The sequence below is a fragment of the Pipistrellus hanaki genome (genome assembly GCF_964339955.1).
Source record: "Pipistrellus hanaki genome assembly, chromosome: 3".
Lineage (NCBI taxonomy): Eukaryota > Metazoa > Chordata > Mammalia > Chiroptera > Vespertilionidae > Pipistrellus > Pipistrellus hanaki.
In genome coordinates, this window is record NC_140505.1 from 165,868,835 (window position 1) to 165,887,635 (window position 18,801).

At 39.4% G+C, this 18,801-nt stretch overlaps 1 protein-coding gene across 2 annotated transcripts in view; it reads left to right on the top strand.

Moving 5' to 3' along the window:
* Positions 1–18,801, top strand: part of GRIN2B (glutamate ionotropic receptor NMDA type subunit 2B) — a 413,432-nt gene that overhangs the window by 153,354 nt on the left and 241,277 nt on the right. The gene's annotated exons all lie outside the window — the stretch shown is intronic.

Below are 18,801 nucleotides of genomic sequence, written 5' to 3' on the forward strand. Positions count from 1 at the left end.
TGGAGTGGAGGGGAAACAGGCAGAAGGAACAGTGGAGGCTACAAAGCATGGCATGCCTGGGAAGGTCAACAGCTATATCCATTTTGGCTCTCTTGTAAGTTAGATATGGGCTAGTAACAAATTATAAAGATGATAAGGTAGAGAATTGACTTTATTCTTTGGGAAGCAGTGTATTTTCTAACCTTTGCAGAAGAATACAGAAAGTTCAATTTCATTGACATAAAAAAATTCAAATTCATACAATAATGAGATACTGTATTTTATCTATCAGAATGATAATTTTTTAAAATTAAAATACTAAGTAATGGTGAGAGTATGGAGAAATAGACACTCTCATAAATTCAGGATAAAAATATAAATTGGAATAACCTTTGTGTAAGACAGTTTGGCAATAAAAGCCTCAAAAATATTATACCCATTACAGCTATTCTACTTAAGGAAACTGATCCTATGACATTGCCAAAAGATTTATTTGAAAGATGACCATCATAATATTATTTATCATAGTGAGTTATTTGAAACATTTTTACATGATCAGTGATGGACTGCTTAGATTAAATTATGATATGGAAGATAAATAGCCACTAAAAATCATATTACAGAAGAAAAGAATATTTAATTAAATGGGAAAATGTCATTCTATAAATACATGAAAAGAGCAGGTTATAATAATTAGTCAACAAATGCATATGGAGTTCCTACTATGGTTAGAACACTGTGTTAGGTACTAGGGACAGTATAAATAGATTGATAGACCCTATTCTAGATGCTTATATATCCAGTAGAGATGGGGGTGTGCATTCTGAAGGTTTTATTCAATAGTGGTTGTGATGGGGCATACACTCTGCGAGATGATACCCAGTGTGATGTATGTTTGTAAAAACGAATACTGTGAAGATATGAGCATTTTAAAAGGTTGATCTAAGACACCAAAAGCAGAAAGTTATTATGCCTGAATGAAGGTAATACAGATGTTCTAAGTGTTCTGTATATTCTTTATAATTTCCCAATTTCCCATAATTACTAGATATTATAAGAATCTTTCAAGGATAAAAAAATTATAAGAAAGGAACACAAAGGTCTTTGGAAAATTGCTAAATTCTTATGGATTTGATTTTCATTTGCAAACACTACCTCTTTTTAAGTTTGTTCCTCTGCGTCTACTGGCCACACAAATAAAAAATAAGCTAATAGCCGAGACCGGTTTGGCTCAATGGATAGAGCGTCGGCTTGGGGACTGAAGGGTCCTGGGTTCGATTCCGGTCAAGGGCATGTACCTTGGTTGCGGGCATATCCCCAGTAGGGGGTATGCAAGAGGCAGCTGATTGATAACTCTCTCTCATCAATGTTTCTAACTCTTTATCTCTCTCTCCCTTCCTCTCTGTACAAAATCAATAAAATATATTTTAAAAAAATAAGCTAATAAAAACATGTCCGTACTCAAAAAAGTACCCCACCTCTTTATATAGAAGCCTGTATTTTGGAAGAGATGCATGAAAGCCTTCTCTTAAAAAGGCAGATTCCACTGAAAAACTTATAAAAATCAAATGAAAAGCAGAGTATTGCTTATTAAATTTATTTGGGGCCTGCTGACTTGTTTCTCTTATGCCCAGTCAGATTACTTTTTGTTTCTGGATATGTCAGCATACAGTCTTTATAAGGTTGAGTAAGAAAAAAGACTAAACATATTTAATCAAGAAAACGGCCTGGCCTTGCTGGCCTTGTGCAGAGACAGGGGCTTATCGTATTGGTGTGTTGACTGGGTCTTGAGGGAATTGTGGGGGCAGCCACCAGGTTCCCTCATCCGAGTCTCTTTTTTTCCTTTCTCTTCTCTTTGCCTGTTTGCAGTTTTTCTGTCTTTCTCCTACTCAATTTCAGTTCTTTTAAATCTATCCCATTTATTGACCGTTGCTGTGCTTCAACATATTGCTAGTTTTTGCTCTCCCATTATTGGCTTTCCTCTCCTCTTCTGTGCTTTCATGTCTGTTGGGCCTGAACTGGCATCTCCAGTGGCCAGAAGAGGTATTGCTACTGATCTAAAAGAGAGAGAGAATCACCAACAACTATAAAATACAGAATCCTCCCACCTCTGACATCATCATTGGGACTATTTAGAATTTACATGCACTGGTTTGACAGGGAACCAGAAAATTCAACTTACTTTCCTGGGGTTTTCACTATAGAGCTGTGATGGGTGGGTGTGGAGGTGGTGATGACCATAGTGTTATATGCATTAGGACTTTCCTGCTAGGTCTCATTTCTCCTCCTCCTGTTCCCTCATTGCTATGCCTTTACTATCTCTTGGCTGATTACTAAACTGATAACTGGTCTCCCCGCCCACAAAAATGGGCTGAGTAGTATTCCATTGCATATATGTACCACATCTTCACTGGAAAAACTCATTATTCGTGCTCAGGGCCCAACCAAATGTCATTTCTCCCACTTCTCAATCAAATGCATACTCTTTCTCTGAAACCAAGTACTAAAGAAAAGAACTACATTTATGTGAAATTTCAACACTCCTCTTCAGCCATTTATAAAAGCTATATGGCAAAACATATTTAAGGTATAGGCAACTGATCTACCACTTTACCTAATTGATTATAGAATATTCAGTTCAATAATGGTGGAAAGTACATAATTTTTTTTAGTACATATGTAATATTTACAAAAATGGACAATATTCTGGGCCAAGAAACAAGTCTCAATAAACTTAAACTTGATTGAAATCTTATAAAATGTATAAATATCCAAATGGCCCTTGGCAGAAAATGTTCCCTGGCCTGGATTTAGAGCTTTGCCTACTGCTTAACTGACTGAAAGGGTGGAACTACCTTTCAAGTGTCTTTCAGAATCTATTAGATTGTCTCTTTTTGACCAAATATATTAGAAGGATGGTACCATTATTTTTAAACAAATACGTTACAAATGTTTTTCCATAATTTTTTTCCTAGAGCTCCCTTCCTCTCTTTTTTGCAAATCCAAATTCCCTGATGAAGCTCCTGTATTAACAATTCATAAGACTTTAGGCCTAGCCCTTTAAGAAACATAATACAGAAAGAAAAATAAACAAAACAGATAATTTAATTGTATCTCATACACCAATTTTCATTTGACTTGTTATCTTATACATATTACTAGATAAGACATATTTCATACCTAGGATTGATAATATTTATGGGAAGTTTCTTAATGCTTCATTGCCTCCCATATTTATTCTGTATAATGGAGAAACTTGGGAATGCTTAGAAGTCTTGGAAACTCCAAGGAATATATTTCTATCATGTTAAGTTTGGTTAGTAGAGAAAATCTGGCTCTGAAGAGGATGGTAGGTTTACAATTCCTGTGGATTCCAGAGTTCAGTTGATTGTAAGGTGTTTGAGGCTAGTGGCTATATCTTAGTCATATATGACTCCAAAGAAACATTTCACAGTGGCATGTACTAAACTTGTCTTAAAAATTAAATAATTACGGATCTCTGGTTATTATAGGGGCCAGGATTGATCCTAGGCAAATGATAAAACAAGGCAAATTTGTTTTTATGCTCCTTCCTTCCACTTTTTTTAATGTAGCATCTTCTTCTTTTCTGAAATCTGCTTTCTTCCCTGGCACCAGTCCCTTTCTGTTGCTCAGCGCCATTAACTAATCCTTGGTAACAATGAACTGATCATTAGGTTAGTCTTTTAATGTGATGTATCTTTCAGATGTCTGCATTTTAACAATATCCTCTTGATGGCAGAGGGTTGCATTTCCAAGTTCAAGTTTGAGGCCAGGAATGGCCTTCACCAAGTATACATTGTATGGTAAAGTGTGTAAGGATGGACAAATCATTTCATCCTTTACTTTAGTACTTGGTTTCAGAGAAAAAGGATACGTTTGATTAAGGAGTGGGAGAAGATCCATGTAAGAAATGACATTTGGCTTGGCCCTGAACACGAACAATAAATTTTTCCAGTGAAGATGTGGTACATATATATGCAATGGAATACTAATCAGTCCATTTTTGTGGACGTGGAGACCAGTTATCAGTTTAGTAATCAGCCAAGAGATATAAAGGCATATCAATGAGGAAAAAGGGAAAGGGGCATTGGTGTTTAGATAGCTAAAAGATAGAATGAATAGTATTTAGTGACCAAGTTCTCATCCTCATCCCAGTTAATTTATTCATTACTTCAATCATCATTTATCTGGCCCTCAATGTAGGCCAATCGCTATGCAAAATACTTGAGAAACATGAAAGACATAGCTCCTTTCCATAACAAGCTCAAAGTTTAGTAAGGAAAATTGATATTTAACAATCTAATTGCAATGCAGTGCATACTATAGTAGAGATAAGCAATGTGTGCTGTTAGAATACAGAGGGAAAAAAAGGTTCTAAGAAGCTCTATGACGGTAAATTTAGTGTTGAACTCATGGTTATATCCCCATCATGTAGTAGAGTTAAGGAATCTACCAGATGCTTAATAAAAATGTATTGAATAAATATTTGAGCTTGGGTGGGTGGACATAAAGGCAGGAGAATAATTTTTTTCACTTTATTGTATATTGGAGAAGGAATTTTTTGTTTTTGAAAAATGGATGGTTCAAAATATATAGGATAAGGTAGTATTCCATTGTGTTATATATATACAATGGAATACTACTCAGCCGCAGAAAAGGATGAAATAGCGCCATTGGAACAACATGGATGGACCTTGAGAACATTTTAATAAGTGAAATAAGTCAGTCAGATAAAGCTAAGAATTATATGATTTCATTCCCATGTGGGATATAAAATTGAAACTCCTAACCTCAAAAAGCAGTGTGGTGATTGCCAGAGGGAAGGGGTCTAATATAAGGTGACAGGAGAATATTTGACTTTGGGTGGTGTGCACACAGTGCAATATACAGATCTTGGAACATAGAAACTCACACCTGAAACCTATATGTTCATATTGACCAATGTCACCCAATCAATTTAATAAATAAATAAATGTATATGGGATTGTCTCTAGGTGGTGAGGCTTAGGATAGCACTAGGTACTTGGTTATGAATCTTATTTTCTCTTGGTGCTTGTGTGGATTATGTTGGGGGTTGTAGGCCTCTGAGAGCTAGCTATCCAGAGTAGGGTTAGAATATCTATTTGTTTCCCCTTTGTTAGCCCTTAGGATTTAGCTATTGGTTTGGAATATTCCTGTTTATTGTAACAAAGATAAGAACTCGCTAAGGGAGAGGCTATGTTCAATTTGGTCTAGAGATTAAGGAGTGAAGTATCTACCCAGGGTCAGAAACCTAAGTAGGAGAATCCTATGAGGAAGGTGAAACTTCAGGGCAGCTTGTTTATATTGCTTATTGATTTCTCCAGTTCACCAGAAGAATCTCCATTTAATTATCAACTCTAGACATTTTGGACTTCATTTTATTAAGGGAGGTATATTGAGTCCATTGTCTCTTAATTGCAACTAAGAAGTCCAGCAAATTCTAATAACCCAAGCATATTTTTGTTGTTCAAGAATTGTTAAAACTGACTTAATATGAATTCCTTTGGCAGCAAAATCTGACCTACAGTGATGTGAAACTACTTATTGTCTTAACTAGAGTCCAGATGCATGAAGATTTGTGCAAGATTGGGCCTTCCTTCACCTGGCTGCTGGCAGCATCTTTGCTCTGGGCACAGACACCTTTCCACCTTTCCACGCATGCACACTGCACAGAGGCCCAGAGCAGCTGGGATGGTGGGGAATGCCTGTATCATTGCCATGACGATGACACAAGCATCCCACCCCCAGCCACTCAGCGCCTGTGTATGCAAATTAACCTGCCATCTTTGTTGGGTTAATTTGCATAATCACTCCTGATGGCTGGTGGACATTGTGAAGGTACAGTCAATTGGCATGTTACTATTTTATTAGGTAGATGTAATCATAAAAGTGTTCCTGGTTTGTTTTTTGTTTGTTTGTTTTTTGTCAGAGAAACATTTATGTGTTTGATTATAGAGACATCCCTCAGGTACATTTACTAAATATTATGCACCCCCATATTATTTTTTAAAATCTGAAAAATTTTAAATTATCAAGCACATCCTTCTAGAGTTGTGGGTAAAGCATTGTAGATTTATATTTTCTTTCAGAGACAAGTAAAGGTGGGAGTTCATTTTTGAGGATGCATAGAATCTTGTTTTGCTTCCCAGCTGGAGGTAGTGTTATCCCATGTATTAGCGTGTTAGGATTAATATAGTAAATGCCACTGACTGGGTGGCCTAAACAATAGGAAAATTTTAAAATATATTTTTATTGATTTCAGAAAGGAAGGAAGAGGGAGAAAGAGATAGCAGCATTAATGTTGAGAATCATTAATTGGCTGCCTCCTGAGTGCCCCCCACTGGGGATCAAGCCTGCAACCCAGGTATATGCCCTGACCAGGAATTGAACCATGACCTCCTGGTTCATAGGTCAATGCTCAACCACTGAGCTATGCTGGCTGTGTCAGAAAAATTTTTAAATGAAAATCCTGGAGGTTAGAAAACCAAGATCAAGGTGTCGGCAGTTTTGGTTTCTCTTGAGGCTTCTTCTTGTCTTGCAGAAGGCTGCCTTCTTGCTATGTCCTTCCATGGTCTTTCCTCTGTCTGTGCATGCCCCTCATGTTTGTGCATGGCCCTGGTGTCTTTGTGTGTCCAAATATTCTCTTTTTAAAAGGACACTGGTCAGATTGTCTTAGGGCCCACTCAGATGGGAAGAAGGAGAGTGGAACAGTCTCGGGCATGGTGTTTGTCATTAATGTCCATCTTTGGTGGAAAGTTGAGGTATGGTGATCTTTAGATAATGAATGTTCTCTTCTTAAGCCAACTTCCCACTCTCCCTCTTCACTCACTTTTCAGTTGGTTCCCTCAGGCAGCATTCCTGGACTCTGTGAAGAGATGTAATAAAAAAATAGATTTAAGTACATGAGGTTTGCATTGGAGTTCTGGCTCCTCAGTCTCTAGGAAAATTGAGAAATTTACACTTTCGATGTTTCCTCAAGTCACCTTAGACTCTTTGACTAAAATAACACCCCCTTTTAAAAATAAATCCTACCTTGCCTCCAGGCTTACAGTGGTATGAAATAAAATTGCATGCAGAGCTGAGACAAGAACTCAACAACCAGGGCACAAATTAATACCCAGAAATGTGCCTCTGGCAGGTATGGGTTCTTCCTGGAACAGGCTGTCGTTCCAGCACGTCCCCTTTTCTTTCCCGCTGGGCCCCTTGCTCCTTCCTGCCCTTTGGTAAACATGAAGAGAGTGGAGATATTCAGTCCCTTTCATGTTTAGAACAATTGAAATGGTTTCCAAACATCATCATATTCATTAGAGCCGCCTTAGGCTGTTAATGACATTATAAACCAGTGCTGCACACAGATGTTAAGAATAACTACAAAATGTATCTGTTTCTCAGGCATTCACTGCCCAGACAGTACTCCATTAATGTTTTCTTGAGTCATGCTGCATTATTCAGTCTTCTTTTTACAATTTTGACATCCAGGAGAAACAAAAAACTCTAATAATTGCTACTACAATATAAGAATAAAAATAAAAATGAATAATTCAGAATGCCTGTCTTATTTTCCTCCCCGTCTGTCTGACTGATCCGATGTTGCTTTCCATTTCACAGTGCTCAGTAAGGCAAGCAGAGGAGAATTTTCAGGTATAGAAATGAAAATATGGAGCATTTTAGTTGTTTGCCTCGGAAGAACCCATTCCTGAGCTGCCAGAAACTCTTGGACTGACTTTAATTCACTTTGCTTATATATGTGGGCTGTACTTACTCTCAACCCATCATCATATTATTCTGAGGAGGCTAAAAAACCAGTCTTTTTTCCAATCAAAAGTTTTTATTATATATTTTTTTCCCCTTTATTATATATTTTTTTCTCAACTATTTAACCAGCAATTTGTAGCTTCAGGTTCTTCTTAGTTCTAATGCTTTTGTGCATTTGTGCATTTCATATGTGGTAGGGTCAATGTCCCAAGTTCATTCTATCTGAAAGCAGGAATGGGATTCTGAGGGTCCTGGCAGCAATTCCCTGGCTGCACCAGGAGCCTTTCTGATACGCCCTGTCAAGTTCTTGGGCATCTCTTGGCTAACGGGCTTCCTGACCTTTCACTTGCTCCTGGTCAGTGGGCATGGCTCCAGCTTGGCTCGAGTGTATGATGCAGAGTCAGATTCTGGACAAGTGCACAACTGGCTGGCTGTCACTCACCCCCTTGGAGGGATTTGAGAAAGAGGCACCGGGGATATACAGCTTGCTAAATAACCATGCTTCCTTCAGTTGGAATTTTCTAGCTGATTTGAGGCCATTTTCAAACTTCTATTCTACTTTTAAAATCATGACCAAGGATTTTGTCAAATCAAAGTTTAGGATTTTGGGCCTTTATATTTTTATTTTTCTCTTCTTTATCTCCATCTTTCTCCCAACCCCAATCAAAGAAGAACAAACATCTGATTCCCCTGCCCCCCCTTCTTTCAAGGACATTGATATATCCTCCTATATATAATAAAGAGGTAATATGCAAATCGACCCTCACAAGATGGCTGCCTACTACTAGGCTGGCAGTGGGGTTAGTGAGGGACGACCAAATGACTGAACAGCAGGCTGTGTGGGGCAATTAGGTTGGCAGAGGGGGGCAGTTGGGGACAATTAGGCTAGCAGGGGCCAGTGAGGGGTGACTAGGCTGGCAGTCGGGGGGGTGGGGGGGAGGGCAGTTGGGGCGACCAGGCTGGCAGGGAGGACAGTTGGGGTATCCAGTCTGGCGAGGCGGGGGGGCAGGGGAAGACAGTTAGGAGCGACCAAGCCTGCAGACAGGAGACAGTTGGGGGTGACCTGGCTGGCAGTAGGGGTCACTTAGGGGTGACCAGGTCAACAGGGGGGCAGTTAGGGGCGACCAGGTAGGCAGGCAGGTGAGTGATTAGGAGCCAGCAGTTTGGGATTATGAGAGCGATGTCAGACTGCCAATTTAGGCCCGATACCCGGGATTGAGCCTAAACCTGCAGTCAAACATCCCCCAAGGGGTCCCAGATTGGAGAGGGTTCAGGCTGGGCTGAGGGGACACCCTAACCCCGCCCATGCACAAATTTTGTGCACTGGACCTCTAGTATTAATATAAGCAGGCAAAATCCTGGTTAGGGCCCCACTTTCTCAACATATCATTTGTGAGGGGAGGGGGGCATGTGATATGGAGGTGGGTGTGAGAGTGAAAAAGGGAGAGATGCTTCAGTTTCAGAGGGCCGGGAGGCAGTCACAGAGTGCTGTTTCCATGGCAGTGCTATGGAAACCAGGTTCTGCAGCTCCTTCCCAGAGTAGAATTTCCATGCTTCATATAGCATGGGCTCTCAGAAAGCCTGCTGGTATTTTTTATGAACTAGGACTTTATCATTGTGACCTCATTGTAACCTATCATTCGGGCCTCTTATAAGTGGGAGGAAATGGAAGAAAAATAGGAACCTACTTCAAAACCCTGGTAGAAACACTAAATCTTAAATATTTCTGTGCATTTTCAAGTAGGTTGGAGAGAGAAATTAGTTTTACTGTATATCAGTTGTCATTTCCATATGTATCCATTTTTTTTGGCTTTCATTCTATAGCATTGTCATATCCCATAGTATTAAAGAAGTCAGCTTCTCGTACCATTTTTCCCCCCTCCAAAATCTGTAGGACTAAGGGTAAAGCATCCAACCCTTAAAGAACCAGACAGCTCTTATATTAAGAACACATGGTGCTCTTACCTTCATACGACTTGTATGTATGTGCTGATTATCACAAATGGTGAGCAGATGAAAGACCATGGATGATTCTTCTTCACTCTGCCAACACCTGGCAGCGGGTTTGCAGTATGTGCACTCCTGGCAGCGGGTTTGTGGCATCATTTCATACATGAGAACTGCAGTTGTGTGTGTGCTTGCATGTGAGTTGAGTCTCCTGACATTGGTTGTTGATTTATACTTTCAATTACCACCTGCTTGTGTTCTTTTAATGGAAAGTTTATTGTGTAAGGAATGACGTCAAATGAAGCCCATGAATCCAAGTAGCAAAGAAAAAATGCTAACATCTACAGACCATTTTTAGAAGGGGAGACATTTTGAAAATACATGAGTATTTTAATCCACCTTTTTGCTTCCAAGATAGACATAGTGGGCTTTAATGACCATCACCCGGCAAGGTGGTTTGCAAGGAGAGCTTGTTTTGTTAGACTTTAAAAAAAAAATGGCTTTTTTTGTTTGTTTGTTTTACTTCTCCAGCTCTCAGATTACATAGGAACATTCTCAAAGGCCCATTACTAGACTGAATACATCTTTTCTACAACATCTTTAAATTTCTCTAGTACATATCCCCAAATCTCCCTTCTCTAATGACTCCACTTCCCTCCTCAATAAACAATCCACCCTTAATCATTTTTAATCATTTTCTGCTCAAGGAATTTGTGAAATCCCTGGGTACTCAGTGTTTGCTTTATTCTTATGGTGTCAGAAGTTTATATATATATATATATATATATATATATATATATATATATATATATATATATATATATTTCTCGGTTCTGGATGGTGCTTAATATTAGATTCAGTGCTGAAATATTCTTGTCATGTGTTTTTTGTTTGAGAGATTTTTCCTTCATGGTTTAACATCAGACTCGCTATATTTGCTCATTGATCTGAGGAATAGTACCTTGAGTAATGCTTAAATATTTGCTGCCCTCCTAACGTTATCCCTCAATATTCATTCGTTTGTTTGTTCTCTTATTCATCCTTTCTTCATTCACTCAACCACAGCTGGCTTTGCTATGCATAGCATTGTGCCATGTATCAGTCATACCAAAGAAGCCAAAGATACCTTATATCAAGTTGAAACCATAAAAGGCTTCTGATAGTCTACTGTGTTTGACCTGGAAAAGGGCAAGTGTATATGCTTTAAGCTAAGGTAAAGGTACATTATAAAAAGAGTTAGAAAAACAAGACTGATATTTAAAGATAGATTTACAAAAAATCAAAGAAGTGAAGGTTAACGGAAGAGTTGAAAATAATGTTCAGAGATAGTAGGAACTAAAAAATAAGAGTCCTGACCTTCTCAGTTTGTCACATGTAGCTATTTCAATTAGTTAAAATTAAATAAAATTAAAAATTCAGTTCTTTAGTAATATGAGCCATATTTAAAGTGCTCAATAGTCACACATGACTAGTGGCTATCATACTGGACAGCACAGTTAGAGAACATTCCTGTCATCACCAAAATTTTTGAACAGTGCTACAAGGCAGAGAGGAAATTGACCATGGAAGAAAAAAGAGATTGAGAGAACTTATACTTCTTTAGTAATGCATATCTGTAATGGTACCGAAAAGGTTTGGTGACTTGAGGGAGGCTCTGGTTATTCACTGAAATTCATTAGTTCTCTTCTTCGGTATTAAGCCTTGTGGCTGATACATAACTATTAGTGGCCCCAGTGAAATTGGTCACAAATCCCAGGACATATAAAATAAGCATCATATTAAAGAAAACACCTGCCTTGGGTAATTCTCTCCTTTGCTGGCCATCTCAGCCAATCCTAGTGGCTAAATGTAACATTGGTGGTCTGGCTTGGCTCTTGGCTCTCTTTATGGTCCCTCTAGCCGAGAGTTAGTGCACACCGAGGAATGCGCAGAAGAGGAAAGCTGTCATTTGTGATCATCTTTTGAAAGAGTTTAGTACTTCAGGCATTAAGTTCCCAAATCTAAACACTTCCCAGGCCGCCTAGAAACTCAAATGTATCTTGGCTGTCTCCTTCCTTGTGATATTTATCTGTGGTACGTTTCTTATTTCATCTGAAAAGAAGCATTTTGGGGTATCCTCAAATGGTGACACATTCCATCATTTTCAACTCTGAATCAACTGATGGTGCATGAGAACACATGTAGACAGAAGCAAAAAATCTGTCAGCCTTGTCATTTTCGAATATCCCCAAAGGTGAGGATGTACAGCTTAATTAGAACAAGGCTGAGAAAAAACAGAAAACTTCTTGAGAAGATATTGTTACCTGTTCTATGAAATTGGACATACCTTTACTAACTTGGATATAATCACCTAAAAAAAAGGAATATAACCCTAGCCAGTTTTTCTCAGTGGATAGAGCATCACCCTGCAGACCAAAGGGTCCTAGGTTTGATTCTGATCAGGGGCAATCACCTTGTTTGCAGGTTTGGGTGAGGATTATCTATCTATCTATCTATCTATCTATCTATCTATCTATCTATCTATATATATGGCTGGTATGGCGTGGCTCAGTGGTTGAGTGCTTCGACCTATGAACCAGTAGTTTGATTCCCGGGCAATTCCTGATCAGGGCTCATGCCTGGGTTGTGTGCTCAATACCCAGTGTAGGGTGTGCAGGGGGCAGCTGATCAATGATTCTCTTTTATCATTGATGTTTCTCTCTCTCTCTTCCTCTCTGAAATCAATGAAAACATATTTTCAAAAAAGGAACACATTATAAATTCTTTACTGTATTTACTGTACACCTTATTAAATAAACTAGAGGCCTGGTGCATGAAATTTGTGCATGGGGGGGTTCCCTCAGTCCAGCCTGGACCCTCTCTAATCTGGGACCCCTCAGGGGATATCTGACTGTCAGTTTTGGCCTGATCTCAGGGATTGGGCCAAAACCAGCAGTCGGATATCCCTCTCACAATTCAGGACCACTGGCTTCTAACGGCTCACCTGCCTGCCTGCCTGATTGCCCCTAACTGGGCACACCCCCCTCCCCCCCACTGGCCTAGTCTCCCCTCACTGTCCCTCCTGCTTCCCTGGTTGCCCCTCACTGCCATGCCCCACTGGCCTGGTTGCCCCTAACTGCCCCCTATGCTGGCCTGGTCACCCTCAACTGTACCCTCCCCCCCCCCCAGCTGGGTTGCTCCTCACTGTCCCCCTCTGCCAGCCTAATCACCTCTCACTGCACCCCAGCTGGCCTGGTCGCCCCCAACTGTCCCCCCCTGTTGAACTGGTTGCCCCTCACTGCTCCCCTATGCTGGCCTGGTTGCCCCTCACTGCCCCCTTGCTGGCCTTGTTGCCCCATGCAGCCAGCTGTTCAGTTGTTACTGTGAGAGCATCATGACCAATTTGCATATTACCCTTTTATTAGTATAGATTGGCACTTTGGAGTTAGGCAGTTTTGGGTCTAAGTCCTATATATGACCTCTGGCAAATACCTTATTCTTTCTGACTTTCAGTTTCCTCATTTGTTATTGAACCTTGTAGAGTGGTCATTAGAATGAAGTAAGAATATGTTTGAAGCACTAGAAAATAATAGGTGCTTTTTAATTTTAGCTATTCTTTTAAAAAATATATTTTATTGATTTTTTTTACAGAGAGGAAGGGAGAGGGATAGAGAATTAGAAATATCGATGAGAGAGAAACATCAATCAGCTGCCTCCTACACACCTCTACTGGAGATGTGCCCACAACTAAGGTACATGCCCTTGACCGGAATTGAACCTGGGACCTTTCAGTCCACAGGCCACGCTCTATCCACGGAGCAAAACTGGTTAGGGCTTAGCTATTCTTATTACTCTTATTTTGTTGCTGATGTTGTTGATGCTGCCACCAAACTTTTTGTCCTTGCCCAATTTACAATTTCTGATACCCAGAGTCCCAGGAATGTCGTAATGTTTGGGAGCTACAACAGTCTCACATGCTTGTTTTGCCATCTGGTTCTCATTTTTGCCCATTCTTATTCTATCCTTATATCATAATTATTATATTCAGTATTCAAGTGGATGACTCTTTAAATAACTATATTGCTTGGTTTTTACTTTTCTTTACTTCCAGTTTCATATAAAATTTCCCCAAACTTCTCAATTGCTTACCTCATAGTCTGAATCCAAGTTTTCCATGCTTCAAGAAATGGCTTTACTGATGTCCACAGTGATCACTTTCAGGGCAAGCCCATTATCTTTCCATTTCCAATGCAAATGGTTTAATGGTTTTAAATACCAAGTGTCCATGATGGACACCTTGATCAGCATATCTATCTTACTATTAATTTCTTTGGTTTGCTTCCTCACTTCCATTTCTTTCAGACAGTGTGATTTAATCTCTTGCAGCTGCCTCAGATTTAATAGAGAAAAACACAGAATTCTTTATTTTATTGGCACTTTTTATTTGTTGGATTTTATACTCTTCTTTTATTGAATACAAAGCATTGTAGTAGAATTTTACTAATGGAAAATGTACAAAGTTGAAATAGATTTAGTAGCAGGTAATAAGGGGAAAAGTGAATAAGAAAATATATGTATAGATAATAATAGAGCTTGGGAAGAGTAAATAGAGAGAAATGCAGTATAATAGATGAATAAAATTTAGTACAAGTGCCTGACCCCAGAGTCTATTTCAGTCATCATTTTACTTATAATTTTGTTCCCACCTAGAAGAAAAGAATGCTAACATCATCTTGCAATTTCCTCTGCTAAGCAGATCTCTCAAAATGGTACTACAGTGTCTTGCACCCTTACAGTTTGGGGCTTAGCAACTATTTGTTGAATTGATACTTATGGTTGGACAGGTTGGTTAACTGAAAAATTTAACTCTGACTATAAATACCACTGTATCTTAAGAGTCACAAGACATACTTGCTTTTTTCTGTTAAGACTTCTATAGAACAGTGGCCATGACTCATGGAGTCTTTAAAGAATCTAAAGAAAGCTGTGTATCTGTATCAGAAAAGTTACCCACATATCAAATTCTGCACCTAGTTTCAGGAAATTCATGGATCCCTTTGAGGCTCATTCATGAATCCCAGGTTTAGCATTCCCACTCCACCCTATATAATATAATAAAAGGCTAATATGCAAATCAACTGAACCATGGAATGACAGGTTGCTATGACATTTACTGACACACCAGGGGGCAGATGCTCAATCCTGGAGCTGCCCCCTGGTGGTCAATGCGCTCCCACAGAGGGAGTGCCACTCAGCCAGAAGCCCTGAGCCTGACTTACAGCTGAGGAGCTCAGCAGCGGCGGCCTCTCCTGCCTCCTCAGCAGTGCCAGTTTAGGCCCACTTCCTGCGAGTGCATGAATTTTGTGTACTGGGCCTCTGGTATTTATGTATTTTCCTTGATGGTCTTCCCCACTACTTATCTCCATTCAAAGATGACCTCAGTGCCTGATTCCTAACCAGAAGTCTTAGTGTCATTATCCACTCTCTTCCCTCCAGGCAAGCTAGTGTTCTAGTTCCCAGATTTTGAAGCTTCATATATTTTATGAAGGAAAATGCCTGGCGTAGCCCTCAAGTAAGTAATAGTGCCCAGAATGTCATTGTGCAGACATAGGGAGACTCTTTCTTGATGTTTCTGTGACATTATTGACCATATTTTTTTTAAAGGACTAGTTCATATGTAAATGGGAGTGGGGCAACAGGGAGAATTTGGTTTTTATATTGCCAGCTCTATTTTTCTTCTACATGCTTCTTACTATCTCATTCCCTAGTTATACACATGTAATGTCCATTTACTGAAGTTAAGCCACTGTTTTTGGCAGTTACCAGAGCTGGCAATGGCTAATGATTAGATAAATAAATCTTACTGCTGGATCTGATAACTTACCTTACTCAGTGTGACAGGTAGCTAATGTTCACTGGTACCTTAATCCAGTTCATAGAGCCAGACTTCCCTATACATCTGGGGACTATTATTCTTGGAGATGTTTTAGGGGATTTGGAAAGAAGGAGAAGACAGACTTCCTAAGACCCTCTTCTCATACATATGAGCAAATAGCCAAGAATTCGGATATATTGGCACCTCAGAGAAAGAGTATTATTTTTTGTTCCTCTGATTTCATCTGGTACTTGGAACAATCAATATTTTTGAGTGTTTATTGTGTGCCAGCCACTGTACAAGGAATTAGGAAAATAAAAACTGTTAATAAAGCCACAGAATTTGCCTTTCAGGTGCTTATAGCCAAGAATGGGATAAAGACATACAAATAGATTGTTTATTTAGTAGTACTGGGAATTATTTCATTTCTCAAGGGCCAGTGTGAAGGGAGGCAGGCTGCTGGAAAAGTATTCAGGCTCCACATTCCAATAAGAAAACCCTTTAGAATGACCGTATGTTCATTCAACTATAATTATTCAACAAATATGTATTGAGTGCCCACTGTAGGCTAGACCTTGGGACTACTGACTGGATAATACCGAATTGATGAAACTTACTAGTACATTTTTATGAGGGGGACAGACAGAAAACAGATAACACAACAATATAATCTGTGACAGAATTAAGTATTATGAAGAAATTAAAGCAAGGTAGAAATAAGGAATAATGGAGGCTAGGGAGGGAATTCATTTAGAGAAGATGGGTAAGGAAGGTCTCTTGGAAGAGATGGCATTAGAAAAAAGACCTCAGAGGTGAGAAGAAATGAGGAGCTTTCTAAGTTAAGAGAAACCCTGAAGTGGGAATGAGTTTGGCAGTTGGAAAAAGAATGAGACCTCTTGGCTGACGCAAAGCAGGGATGGGGGCAGTGGATAAGGTCAGGGAGGTAGGCTGGGCCCACAGACCAGATCAAAAAGCCTGGATCATGTTCTAAGTGTGCAGAGAAAGAAGTGGGGGGCTTTATGTGGTTAAAAGAGTATTCTGAGTGCTGGATAAAGATTAGGTGGTGAAGATAGGGGCACAAACAGTAGAATAGGTGCCAAATTAGGCAAATTCACTCATTGATTCAGGATTCCTGTAGTATGACTACATTATAACTGATCCCTTGCATTTGAGGAACTCAATTGCTAGTGGACTTTGCTTATTTCTCTCTTCTTTCCCTCCTTAAACCCTTTTAAACCCTTTTTAAACAAACCTTTATGGTGACCAACTAAGGTGGCTGATGTTTTATCTTATGAACTCTTTATCTTTGGCACATGGTTCCTTCTTAAATTAGGATTTTAGGATTTTGAGCAATAATAATTGCCACTATTTTAAAGTATCTCCTATATAACCAGATGCCAGGCATATATTATTATCTATTTTAACCCTTACAAAAACTGTGCAATGAAATTATTATTACTCTTATTTGACAAATGAGGACATTAAAGTTCAGAGAGATGAAATGCCTCAGTCATGGCTACACACTAGTATGTGGTTGCTGGACATTTGATCATAGGCCTCTTGGCTTCTTCAAATCTCCTGGCCTTTCTACCACATCATGTTGTGTCTTAGAGTTGAAGGACATGAGGAACATATTTGGGAAAGCTAGAAAATTGTTTTTTCTGAGATTGGTGTTATTCAAGAGCAGTGATTCTCAATTGAAGGTGACTTTGTATCTAAGCAACATTTGGAAACATCTGATGACATTTTTGGTTCTTACAAGTTGGGGTACAGAGTACTACTGGCATCTTGTTGGTAGAAGCCAGGGATACTGCCTAGCGTCTACAGTCCACAGGACAGCCCCCAGATGGATGAATGAATGACCCAGCAGTACCAAGGGTCATAAATCCTGTTCTAGAGTTATTTTTCTGCATTTCTGATCTGTCCGTAACTTTAATTAGTATACATCTCCTAGGTTATCAATCATCACTCAAATTACATATATACTTTTGCTCTTGTTCTAAGGAGAAATTAGGATCCAATTAAAAAAAAAAGACTTCTGTTTTTTGTTTTGTTTTTGGACAGTGAATGGTTGTCTCCTAACACCATTTATCTACTGTCTGATGGAAGCATAGGCTCTAATTCCAGTCTAGTGGAATTCTGGCTTCTGCATGGAACTACCTCATTGTTTCCTGCTTGGCTTCCTTTGGAGCCGGGTAGGTCAGGCTATTAGCACTGGAAAAAGCCTTCTACCAGAATGTTGTGGGAATTGGGAGAAGGTCAACCCTAACTCCCCCATGCTACCAAACTCAAAGTGAGCCCAGCAGCTCTGAGATTTGGATCATGGTCTACTAAGCAAATATCCTCTAACAGATAGCATGCCTTCAAATTTTAAAAATGATGATGCACACAGACTGTCTCCATGCTCCTCCCCAAAAAGTGCACATACAATCTTTATGGCTTTCTCAATCTAGACACTATCATAGTTAAGAGCACTGCAGTGTATGGTCCCATATAGCAAGTTCTCCACACATTTGATTTTAACTTTATAGTATATAAAGTCATCCATAGGCATTATTTGTCTCATTGGGTTAAGAGGCTCATTAAATAGTTAAAAGATAAAATATTATGCCTTATTTTTTTCTGCTTCCTAATCTTTCTATCAGAATGATATAATTGCAGTTAGCGAGTTATTGATAATAGAAAAGGAACAAAGGAAAGGCCAGACATCATAGACAGACATGTCATTTTTGCAGCTTCATCAGAAAGCTGTAATTTTGTATTCCCTATCGAATCATATAGGAAAGATAGATATATATGCAGTAAAGTTGGGACATGGGAAAGTACTTGCCTGTAAATCATACCTGGGAACAGAGATGGTTGGGCAGAATGGGCATGGCCACTGCAAGCACTGGAACATCTGGGAATACATAATCCCCTAAACAATGGAGTTTAAGCTCTTGGGCTTTTGTGCTTGACTCTCCGTTTGTGGGGCTCCCTTGCTCCTGTTTTCTTGCATTTGTCCCTATGGACCCCACATGCAATGGACTAATGGACTGTAGCGGGGAAACACAAGCTAAGTTAGCCATGCTGGACTGGAACCCCCTTCAACATGGAAAGGAAACTGGCCACTGGCTCTGATTAGCTCTACTGAAACCCCAGCTACACTTCTTTTATGACTGGATTAAGGGAAATGGGACTAGAAACCCAGGGGAGTAATTTCTTGGAAATAAAACTTTCCACCA